The 12,923-nt window shown below is 39.3% G+C and overlaps 1 protein-coding gene and 1 long non-coding RNA gene across 6 annotated transcripts in view; one reads left to right on the top strand and one right to left on the bottom strand.

Moving 5' to 3' along the window:
- The window catches only part of VCL (vinculin), a 112,229-nt gene that overhangs the window by 61,210 nt on the left and 38,096 nt on the right, over positions 1-12,923 (bottom strand). The gene's annotated exons all lie outside the window — the stretch shown is intronic.
- The window catches only part of LOC147575987 (uncharacterized), a 76,250-nt gene continuing 71,369 nt past the window's right edge, over positions 8,043-12,923 (top strand). For both annotated transcript variants that reach the window (XR_015241646.1, XR_015241645.1), the window contains exon 1: positions 8,043-8,378. This is a non-coding gene — a long non-coding RNA (uncharacterized LOC147575987). The remainder of the gene's footprint in view (positions 8,379-12,923) is intronic.

Genomic DNA, 12,923 nt, shown 5'->3' with positions numbered 1-12,923 from the left:
TGGCAATGATTTTTCTAATCTGAACAACAAAAGCAAAAGCAACAAAACCAAAAATAAGTGGAATTACATCATACTAAAACTCTGCACAGCAAAGGAAGCCTGAACAGGAGAAAATATCTGCAAATCATATATCTGATAAGGGGCTAATATCCAAAATACATGAAGAACTCCTACAACTCAAGAACAAAAAAACGAACAATCCAATTTAAAAATGGGCAGAAGAGGGGCACCTGAGTGGCTCAGTTGGTTAAGTGTTCAACTTTGGCTCAGGTCATAATCTCACAGCTTGTGAGGTTCAAGCCCCACATCGGGCTCTATGCTGACAGCTCAGAGCCTGAAGCCTGCTGCAGATTCTGTGTCTCTCTCTCTCTGCCCCTCCCCCATGCGTGCTATCTCTCTCAAAAATAAATAAACATTAAAAAAATTTTTTTAATGAGCTGAAGAAAAAAAATAAAAAATGAAATCAAATAAAAATGGGCAGAAAATATGAATGGACATTTTTCCAAAGAAGACATACAAATGGCAAACAAGCACATGAAAGGATGCTCTGTATCAATGATCATTAAGAAAACGCAAATCAAAACCACAAGGAGAGATCACCTCACCTAGACAGAACGGCTATTATCAAAAAAAACTAGAAATAACAAATGCTGGCAAAGATGTAAAGAAAAGGGAACTCTTGTACATTGTTGGTGGGAATGTAAACAGGTGCAGCCGCTCTGGAAAACATTATGAAGGTTTCTCAAAAAATTAAAAATATAACTATCATATGATCCAGCAACTCTTCTTCTGGGTATTTACCCAAAGAAAATGAAAACACTAACTTGAAAAGATACATGCACCATGTTCACTGCAGTATTACTTATTACAATAGCCAAGATATGGAAACAACTTAAGTATCCATTGATGGATGAATGGATAAAGAAACTGTGGTGTGTGTGTGTGAGAGTGAAATATAGATATGAAATGAAATATACACGAAGAGTGAAATCTTGCTATTTGCAACAACATGGATGGACCTTGAGAGAATTATGGTAAGTGAAATAAGTCAGACAAAGACAAATACCACATCACCTCTCTTATATGTGAAACCAATAAATCAAATGGATGGACGGATGGATGGACGGATGGATGGACGGAGGAATAACCAACCAACCAACCAACCAACCGACTGACCGACTGACCGACCAAGCTCATAGATACAGAGAAGAGACTGGTGGTTGCCAGAGGCAGGGGTTGGGAGTGAGAGAAATGGGTGAACTGCTTTTATCTTTTTCTTTAGTTTAAATACATTGAATAACAAAAAGTACCTATAGCTGCTTCCAAACTTGTAGTAGAACTTAGAACAAAATTAAGAGTCTAAACTATATTTATTTAAAAACAAGAAGACTGAACATAAAGACTGAAATATTGAAAATAAGGCATTTAAATAATAAACTTAATATGGAATGAGTAAGTCACAGGAATAAAAGTTATAGTATAAGAAATAAAGTCAGGGGCGCCTGGGTGGCGCAGTCGGTTAAGCGTCCGACTTCAGCCAGGTCACGATCTCGCGGTCCGTGAGTTCGAGCCCCGCGTCGGGCTCTGGGCTGATGGCTCAGAGCCTGGAGCCTGTTTCCGATTCTGTGCCTCCCTCTCTCTCTGCCCCTCCCCCGTTCATGCTCTGTGTCTCTCTGTCCCAAAAATAAATAAACGTTGAAAAAAAAAAAAAAAAAAAAAAGAAATAAAGTCAATGGTGTTGTATGGTGACAAATGGCACCTACACTTATGAGCAAGCACAAAGGATAAACTTGTCAAATCTCTATGTTGTACACCTGAAACTAATATAACATCGTATGTCAACTATACTTCAATTAAATAAAAAATAAATAATAAGCTTAAAGTAAATAATAAACATGAAAGAAGAATTCTGGGGGGATATAATAAAACATAAATTTCTAAATGATTGATAAATAAAGAAAAAAGGCAGAACTAAATAATACTGAACAAAAAAAGTGATATAACTAGAGACGTAACTCAGATGAAAAATAATAATAGGTTATTATGAACTTCATACTAATAAACTTGTGAGCTTAGGTGAATGGATAATTTCTTAGAAAAGTATCAGATTATCAAAGTTGACTCAAAACAAAAAAAAGCCCAAAGTTGACTCAAAATGAATTTAAAACCTGAGTTACAAAAAAAAAAAAAAAAGACAATGAATAATCAAGTTTCTTTCTCTCAAAGACACTAGACCCAGAGTTTTACATGTAAGTTTGCCCAAACTTTCAAAAAACAGATAATCTTTATTTTCTGTAAACTGTTTCAAAGACTAGAAAAAGCTCTTATATCATGAAGTTAAAATAACCTTGACACCAGAACCAGATAAGAACAGAACAAGAAAATTATAGATCAAGACACCCCATGAACAAAGAAGCAATATCCTTCAAAAATATTAGCAAATTGAATTTAGCACTGCATTTTCTTTTTATTTTTTTTTTTAATTTTTTTTTAATGTTTTTTTATTTATTTTTTGAAGGAGAGAGAGAGACACAGCATGAGCGAGGGAGGAGCAGAGAGAGAGGGAGACACAGAATTTGAAACAGGCTCCAGGCTCTGTGCTGCCTGCACAGAGCCCGACATGGGGCTCGAACTCACAAACTGTGAGATCATGACCTGTGCCAAAGTCGGACGCTCAACCGACTGAGCCACCCAGGCGCCCCTGCATTTTCTTTTTAAAATCACAACCAAGCAGGGTTTATCGCAGAAAATTGATATTCATGTAGCAGACCAGAGACTTTCTTATCAAGTAATGGATAAAAATTGCATTATCATCTCAATAGATACAGAAAGAACTTTAAATAAAAACAAGCAATCATGTTTTTAGTTTTTTGGGTTTTTTTTTAAAAGACCTTACTACAGGCAACAATAAATGAGGGGAAATTTTTCTCCGAGTAAAGTTTAAAAAGCAACTAACTTTATTTGAAGAAAATGAATAAGAAAAAAAGATTGAGAAGCCAAGGAAGGAGGGTAATAATCACCAATGTCTTTCCCCCCTCCCCCAGGTACTTTCACATTCATTATCTCATACATTTAAGCATCACAGTAATTATGTTATAAGAAGTTCTTATAATGAAGACAGAAAAGAGTCTTAGCATATCGGAATGAGTACAGCCTGGGAGTCAGTCCAGGGTTTGAATCCTACCTCTGACATTGATGTATTGGGTGACTTTGCAACAAGTTACTGAGCTTCTCCGAGTCGTAGCTTCCTCAACTGCAAGATGAGATGAATTAAATAATACAACTTAGGGCCACCTCGATGGCTCAGTCAGTAAGCATCTGACTCTTGATTTCAGCTCAGGTCAAGCTCTGCAGCCTGCTTGGGATTCTCTCTCTCCCTCTCTCTGCTGTTCCCCCCTCCCCTTCCACATGAACATGTACTCTCTCTCTCTCACTCTCTCTCTCTCAAAAATAAACATTAAAAAATCATAATAGTACAACTTAAAATATCCAGTTCACAAAAGGTGCTCAAGAAATGGAGCTATTTTTATAAGGTTCTTTTGCTGTACTAAGGAAAGAGCAATAAAGATTTTAAACAGATGTGGGAAAAAAATTTTCAATCTTGAGAACTTCTTGATTTGGGACTTGACCTATATATGGACAGTCAAGGTAATAATTAAGGGAATACCTGTGTCTAATTATTTATAGTGTTTGTTTGGTTTGGGGCAGTAGGGCTGACATAGACAATGACCTCAATTCATCTATAAAATAAAGCAGTTGGATTAAATAATCTCTAGGATTCCTTTCAACTTTAAAATGTTATGAATTTAACTTCTTTATAGCTTAAGAGTTGCAAGACATCACAATACATCACAAATTACACATGTAATATTCCTTCTCTGGAAATACTTAGGAAAAGTGTAAACTGTTATCTTCTAAGAGTGGTATAAAAGTAGCACTGCCTTGGAGAGGACGATGGACTACATGACCCTCATGGAAGGTCAGATTGTGGAAAGACCGTGGATTCAGAAGAAGCCATGAAACCACCAATAGGAAACATGTCCTGCCACATACAAGCTGAGCCAACCTTGGGTGAGTTAAAGTTTGTCAAGCCTCAGTTTTTTACCTGTAGAATTACTTTATTAATATCCTGAAGTTGATGTTCTCAGAATTACATGAGAAAATGAAAATACATAAGTACCTGGCCCAATAATATGCTTTTCAAAAAGGTGAGTTCCCTTGGTCCCTTGAGTTCCTTTCAGTCATATGATTTTGATTACTCTCTAGAAATCGAAGCCAAAGAATTACACATTAAAATTGTGTATGATTTCTTAATCATAAAGGGTATACAAAGTAAACCAAGGATCAAATCTTTGCCAAACTGTTTAGAACTCTTCTGCAAATCAATAATACTGACTCAGAGTTCATTATTGACAAGACTCAAAAGTTAAACCATTTTTGTTTAAGAAAGTCCCTGAAGGGGCGCCTGGGTGGGCTCAGTCAGTAGAGCATCTGACTTCGGCTCAGGTCATGATCTCATCAGTTGATGAGTTCGAGCCCCACGTCAGGCTCTGTGCTGACAGCTCAGAGCCTGGAGTCTGCTTCAGATTCTATGTCTCCTTCTCTCTCTGCCCCTCCCCTGTTCATGCTCTGTCTCTCTCTGTCTCAAAAATAAATAAACATTAAAAAACAATTTTTTTTAAAAAGTCCCTGAAAAACAGTAGTACCCAAATATGTTTAATATGGCAAGTTCAAAGGTGAACTATTTAAAGTTTGGGTGTTTGCTCTAGGTCAAAAATGAAGCAAGTCAGCTGGCAGATGTGAATAGTCTCACAGAACCTTGGTCATCTATGTTGAGACACAAATCTTCTCTTAAATAGCAATGGAAATAATCACACACACACACAAAAAAAACTCAAGTTAAAAAAAATAAAGCATTAGAATCGCACATTAGGCCCAGATAAGCAAAGTGCATTGAGTGGTATAATCAAAGAATTAATTCTAAAAAGAGATATTCTGGGCACGTTCATTGAGAAGAACATTTAAAAATACAAATTTCATCACAGATTATTTTGAGTGTTCAAGATCATAAGCAAAGAGAAAGCTAAATATACAGGCTGGTGATCTAAAAATATGACACTACTAGTTTAGGTCAAAGAGATCTAAATTAAATGTAAGTATGTTTCAATCCTTTTCAAACGTCTTCTTTGTAGGACATGAGTATCAACCAAGGTAAAATTGTGCTTAACTAATAAAGTTTTTAAGAGTTAAAACAAGGTAATTTTCTAGGAAATATGATTAATGCTAATCATGCAGATTGTCAACAGTACATAAGCCCTTTCACACAGTATTTTAGAAACATTCTTTTATTCAATAGGCCTAGACATCACAATATGTTTCAAAAATAATCCAAGCTGGTGAATGATTTCAAGCAGACTGTTCAGAGCAGCACTGAGACAGAAACTGGCAACACTTTGCAGTTCTACATGAAACTATCATTTGCCTGCCAACAAACAAAGACACTGATGCCCTTTTTAAGGAGTTCATAGCACTAGACCACCTCACAAGTGACACATTTTGATACATTCAGATACTGAACACTCTTATACAGGGTCCATAAACTGCCTTCCTTTTCATTTATTTATTTTTTTAACATTTATTTATTATTGAGACACACAGAGAGAGAGAGCACGAGCAGAGGAGGGGCAGACAGGGAGACACAGAATCCAAAGTAGGCTCCAGGCTCTGAGCTGTCAGCACAGAGCCTGACGCAGGGCTTGAACTCACAAACTGCGAGTTCATGACCTGAGCCGAAGTCGGACGCTTAACCGACTAAGCCACCCAGGCACCCCTCCTTTTCATTTCTGTTCCATTGCAGAAATAAGAATGAAATTCCATGCACACTACAACAGCAATTTTTCCAAGGCAAATAAAATAGTTTGCCATAAACATTTACCTATAAGGAATCCATCTGAAGTAAATCCACACTGACAGAAAATGGATCTGGTAGGTTCACATAGCTTACTTTCTTTCCTCCACTAGCACCTATTATTCATCCAGTATTTGGCTATGAACTCTGGAAAACCACTTCCAGCTGGTCATCTTACTGCTCAAGAACTGGAAAGCTTCTCTGCTACTCAATTCCAAGTTCCTCTGCCTGGCTTTCAAGGGCCTTTATCACCTGGCAGAACTTAGCTCAGCCCCTACTACTCCCAACATGACTGTCCCTCTCCTCACAGGCCCCATGACTTGCTCATGCAATTCATTCCACCCAAAGTATTTTCCTTTTCCCCACATCCATCTTCCCAAGTTCCATTTCCCACAGGAACCTTCTTTCTACTATTCCTACTTACCACAATAGCACTTTCTCTGAATTCCTATTATATAGTGAAAGTCAGTCTGCATTACAGCTCTTTAATTTCAAACTTTTTAAAGCATCTTTTTACTTTTTTTTTTTTTTTAAGATTGTTTTCAAGCAATCTCTACACCCAGCATGGGGCTTAAACTCACAACCCCAGGATCAAGAGTCACATGCTCCACAAATTGAGCCAGCCAGGTGCCCCCTTCTTAAAGCATTTTTTAAAAATTTCTCTGCAGCAGCTTTCCACCTTTGTTCCTCCATGATAACACAGAAGAATAAAACCCACATGTATGACATACCCCCAAGTAAAGCATTTACAAATGTGGCTATTTTATTACTAATAATAAATAACTTATAATACATCTTACAAGTGATTAGTGTGCTACACATAATAGAAGGTGATCAATAAATACTTAATTAACCAATTAGTGTGTCCAGCCCATTAATCAATCAATTACACATAAATATTACTGCTGCTGCTGCCTGATAAGGATGATGATTGACGATGATGCAAAATACTCTTCTCCTGACAGTCTCTACAGGAACGCATGACTTCTTATGGGGCAAATCTAACCAATATTATAACAGTACAGCAGGGACATTATACCCCTGAAGTTTATGAAGATTGAGACAGTTTCTATGGCAATCATCGTGCAATCCCACACGTCCTGTGCAACAGTGTGGCTATTACTTCAATCTTGGGTAAAATTAGTAAACTGTAAACTCTGCTAGTGCAGTTAGAGATCAGATAACTCTTACTCCACCCAAGAGAAAGACTTCCTGTAACAATGCAAATCTTGCTCCGTATTAAAATGTTCTTGCTTTTACAGTAAGGAATTGCTCAAGCATTGGAAGTCCCTCACTGAGAATTATAACTCAGATATATAATTTTAACTGATATGAAATGTTTTCTCCAACATGTCAACATGCTCTTAATTGCCAGTCACACAAATAAGACTATGATTTGATTTTGACACCCCCAAATCCTAAAAATGCCAAAAATCCTGAAAATATCGTATCTTGCCCCGAAAAAAATCTCTAAACATATTTCAGACTGCTTAGATATAAATCTATCTACAGACCAAGAGCATTCTGTTTTCTCTAGTACTGACATTCTACCATTCTAGGAGTAGAAATAGATCCAAGAATAAATTTTTGAAACTTTTATTCTTTAGTGTTGCCTAAGCAGACACTATTAGAAGTGCTTGTAAAAGTAGATGACAGAGGAAGCTCTGTCATGCCCTGGAAACCTCCAAACATCAACCAAACAGCCCAAAAGAATGTCCTACTCAACAGTTCCAAGGATGTCATTAATTGCTTCCATCTGTTTCTCTCTGTCCCCTCCCCCTTCAAGTCAAGGCATCTACAAAAATTTTCTGCTTCATTTTGCACTTGAATTCTAAAGAAAAGTAAGAAAAGCATAAAGAGCTATAATGTTTTAAACTGTGGAATATTTGCCCCCCCCCAAATCTGTTTGACAGCCACAGCCATATTGTTGTTTTTACCCTGTGCTATTTTCAAGTAACATATTAAGTTAATTGAAAGGAATCTATTCAAAGTCCCCCCAACCTCCCAGCCAAGCTTACAGGTAAAACTCACAGGTGTCTGCACTTGGTCCTAACTCTGCTTTTTTAGGTCACAGGGCCTATATTCTCAGAAAACAGACCCCAACTACAGAACATACTCTTCTCTAGTCAGACCACAACCCACATCCTGGAGGAGCCCCAGACAGAGCAGCTTGAAAAACACGCCATCTTCTACTCTACCTGGCCGAGAGTCGACCCTCTCTCCACACACTGTGTCCCCTCTCAACATCCTTTAAAACCCCGTACAAGGCTCAGCCTGACAGAAACTCGTGGCCGACATCTCTCTTGATGTCTGGCCCCTCTCCTCCCTTAGAGAGTGAATAAACTCTGTCCTGCTTGTCTGGACATGCTTTGTGCAATTCCCTAACAGCTTTGGTGGCCCGTAAGAGGACTGGCCATTACCTACTGACCGGAATCCATCTCAACCAGATCGCCTTCTCAACTTATCTCAGGTGAGTCAAATTTTCATTTTCAGGAGGGCGCTTTGAGATCTTGAGCACTGACAGCAATCACCCACCAGGTGTTGGCCAATTCCCCCACGGCAAGGTTCAAGCCCCAGTACTGGGCTCAGTCAACAATCAACAGTTCACCACTGGAGCGACACCTCCTCTAGGTCTTTCTGCAGTCTTGGGATCCTCAATCCCTTCCCTTCACACAGACCCTTGAGTTTGGGGGATGCCCCTTTCTCAGGCTCCACACTGGTTAGGGTTTCATCTTCCTGGAACACTGAGTCAAGATGTCTCCCTTCACAGTTTTTCCCTTTGTTCCTGGTCCTCAAAATGTCCTTTCTCCTCCTAGATTTCCAGATGCGCAATACCTTGTCCACCCCTCCCAAGGACTCCCCTCTGGGATGCCTCCTTAAAAAAATATCAAAAACCTCCAGGTGCGTGGGTGGCTCAGTCAGTTAAGCATATGACTCTTGATCTCGGCTCAAGTCATGATCTCACAGTTGCGTTCGTGAGATCAAGCCCTATGTCTGGCTCTGCAGCCTGCTGGGGACTCTCTCTTCCTCTCTCTCCACCCCTCCCCTGCTCACGTGCTCTTTCTCTCTCTCAAAATAAATAGATAAAAACCATTTTTACAAAAATCTCAAAAACCTCCAGTTGAAACAAGGTATTTGGCCCAAACGTCTTAATTTTCTACTGTAACGCAGCCTGGCCCCAATATTAATTAGATGACCAGAAGGGCTGGCCAGAGAACAGCTCTCTTAACCACAATTCTCTTCTCCAATTGAGTTTATATTGTCATGGCCTGGGTAAATGAGGTGAGGTTCCTTATGTCCAAGCTTTCTTTGAACTCGCTCGTCATCCTGACCTTCGCACTGCCTGTCGTATGTTCTTTCTATCTCCCCAGTGCTACCAACTTGGATTTGACCCTGTTGACCAACCTCCACCTTTCCACTTACCCTTAGTTGATCCTCTGGCACCTCCACACACACCCCAGTACCCTCCTTCCCCTCAAGGCCCTTCAGCACCCCCTTCCCCCCTTAAGCCCTTGCCTCCACTTCTCAATCCTTCTCCTGCCCACACTCGCTCTGATCACTCTTACCAACCTCCTGATGCTCTCACCACCCAATTCCCTCTTCGCAAAGTGGCTACAGCAGGGGGCATTGTTTGGGTCCACGTTCCCTTCATGCCAGATCTTTCTCATATGGAATTTAAGCTTAGCTCTTTCTCAACTGATTCCTCCAGGTTCACTAAAGAATTTGAATATCTCACTCTTTCCTGTGATTTGTGGAGGGACCTATATGTTATTCTCTCCACCTGTACCACCCCAGAAGAAAAAAACAGAATTTGGTCCAAGGCTACTGAATATGCCGATGATCTAAACTGCAGAGAGCCTGTACAACATGCTCCCAGCAATGCAGCAGTTCCCTTAGCTGAGCCCAATTGGAATTACCAGCCCTCCTCTGGAGACAAAGCCAAATGCAACCACAGGACCACCGGCTTCATAAGAGGCATGTAGCGGGCAGCTTCTAAACAGATCAATTATGAAAGGTTAAGAAAAAGCACCCACAGATCAGATGAAAACTCTGCCCTTTTTCTCACCCATCTCACTGAGGCTCTTTAAAAATTCACAAACTCATGAGCTCGAGCCCCACATCAGGTGAGCTCTGCTTCTCTGTCTCTGTCTCTCTCTGCCTCCCTGGGATTCTCTCTCTCTCTGCCCCTCACTCACTTGCACCCTCTCTCTCTTTCACAAAGGAAAATCGATCCTGCCTATCTATGCATTTTATCTCCCAGTCAGCCTCAGACATTAGAAAGAAACCTCAAAAGTTGGATAAAGGCCCTCAAACCCCTCAATATGAACTACTGGACCTGGCCTTCAGGGTCTTTAACAACAGACAGGAGGAATCAAAGAGGAAACAAGACAAAGAGATCAAAAACGATCTCATGCTTACTAAGCTACTGCCCTTACTGGAGCTATTCAGTCTTACCCTGCTGGCTCAACCTAAACATTCTCCAAGCCCCCTCCAAGAGCTTGTCACGCTTCTGGCTACTGGCCTAAACAATGTCCCAATAAAAAACTGCCACCCAGGGGGCACCTGGGTGGCTCAATTGGCTAAGTGACTGACTCCTGATCTTGAGATCAGGTCATGATCTCACAGTTTGTGAGTTCGAGCCCTGCGTCAGGCTCTGTGCTGACAGCTCAGAACCTGGAGCCTGCTTCAGATTCTGTGTCTCCCTCTCTCTGCCCCTCCCGCACTCATGTGCTTGCTCGCTCTCTCAAAAATTAACAAACGTTAAGAAAAAAAAACTGTTCAGTAAGTTTTTCAGTTGATCATAACATAGTGTTTTTCCTTTATTCTCCATGGAGACCAGGATTTTTCCCCATGGTGCGATAAAGGTTAAAACCTATGAATGGTTTACCTAAATCCATTAATGATCTTTACCTAAATCAATTGCTTCCTAATTAAAATTGCATAATTACGACTTCCTAATTCTGTCATTAATTTCACATTTGTTGGCTAAAATTCCCCTCATCAACTAGGACTATTCGGTTACTCTGAGATAAAGTCTGTACAGGGAAGGCAAGATAGTTACAATTTTTTGTGTGTGGGTGAAGACAACATTTAAGATCTATTCTCTTAGCAACTTTCAAATATACAATATTGTTAACTATAGCCACCATGCTGTACATTACATCTCTAGGACTTATATATCTTATAACTGAAAGTTTGTACCTTTCAACCACCTTCACTCATTTCTCCCATATTCCAGTGTGTGTGTGTCTGTATACATACACACATACAAACATACCACATTTTCTTTATCCATTCATTCTCTGATGGACACTTAGGTTGTTTCCATGTCTTGGCTTTTGTAAGTAAGGTTGCAGAGAATATGGGTGTGCAGATACCTTTCTGAGGTAGTGATTTTGTTTCCTTTGTATTAATACCCAGAAGTGGAACTGTTGGATCATACGGTAGTTCTACATTTAATTTTTTTGAAGAACCTCTGGAAAGGCAAGGTAAATCTTAATTTTTTTCTTTAAATCACCAATTACCAGTAAATAAATAAACAAATAAATAACCTACTAGAGTAGGGAACTGGTATACTACTTACCACTAAGGGTAATCAATGAAGTTTTGTTTTGGTGTTTTTTTTAAGGTTTATTTTATTTATTTTGAGTGAGAGAGCATATAAGCACACAGGGGAAGGGCAGAGAAAGAAGAAGAGAGAGAATTCCAAGCAGGCTCCACACTGTCAGGGAGAAGAAGCCCAATGGAGCCCAACGCAGGGCTCAGACTCACAAAAGTGAGATCATGACCTGAGCTGAAATCAAGAGTCAGATGCTTAACCCACAGAGCCACACAGTGCCCCTAAAGTTTTGTTTTGGTTTAAAGTTACCTATTTTTTTGGAAAATATCACTAGGACACACTCCTTAATTTGTCTAAGTCCCCAAGGAAGCCTGTGAGAGCACATAGCATACTTCAAGGATATATTTCTGGGGATGAGCAGAAATTAGTTTCCTGAAAAAAAAATCATTAATCAGTCAAATGATCTTCATAGACTTTAATGTCAGGGTTGAAAGGAAATTTCTGTAGGGTCACCTAGTTCAAATACCCACCTGATGTTGAAAACCCCTTGTGCATTATCTCACCATGCTCTATACTTTCCAGGGAGTGAGGGGCAAACAGGTATGAGCTAGATCTATGTGGTTTTTTTCTCTTTTTATTTTTTATTGAGGTATAATGGACATATAACATTATATTAGTTTCAGATGTACACATGATTTTAAATGTGTATATATTGTGAAAGAATCACCAAATTAAGACTAGTTGCCATCCATAGTTTTAATTTTTTCATATGATAACTTTTAAAATTCATTTTCTTAACAATTTTATATTATACCCCCAAGACTCATTTATTTTGTAACTGAAGCTTGTACGTTTGACCCACTACACCATTTTGGCCCCCCACTCCACTCTGCCTCATCTCCAGCAACTACCAATCTGTTTTGTGAATCTATAAATGATTTTTTAATGTCTTTTTGTATTAACTTGTTTTATTTTTTTTTAATTTACATCCAAATTGGTTAGCATATAGTGCAACAATGATTTCAGGAGTAGATTCCTTAGTGCCCCTTACCCATTTAGCCCATCCCCCCCACACACCCCTTCCCATAACCTTCAGTTTGTTCTCCATATTTGAGTCTCTTCTGTTTTGTCCCCCTCCCTGTTTTTATATTATTTTTGTTTCCCTTCCCTTATGTTCATCTGTTTTGTCTCTTAAAGTCCTCATATGAGTGAAGTCATATGATTTTTGTCTTTCTCTGACTAATTTCACTTAGCATAATATCCTCCAGTTCCATCCACGTAGTTGCAAATGGCAAGATTTCATTCTTTTTGATTGCCGAGTAATACTCCATTGTATATACACACCACATCTTCCTTATCCATTCATCCATCGATGGACATTTGAGCTCTTTCCATACTTTGGCTATTGTGGATAGTGCTGCTATAAACATGGGGGTGCACGTGTCCCTTCGAAAC

Source organism: Puma concolor, chromosome D2 (assembly GCF_028749965.1).
Source record: "Puma concolor isolate L17-30 chromosome D2, mPumCon1.1.hap2, whole genome shotgun sequence".
In the NCBI taxonomy this organism is placed as follows: domain Eukaryota; kingdom Metazoa; phylum Chordata; class Mammalia; order Carnivora; family Felidae; genus Puma; species Puma concolor.
Note: the sequence above shows the minus strand (reverse complement) of the source record. Positions and strands in the feature narration are given on the sequence as shown.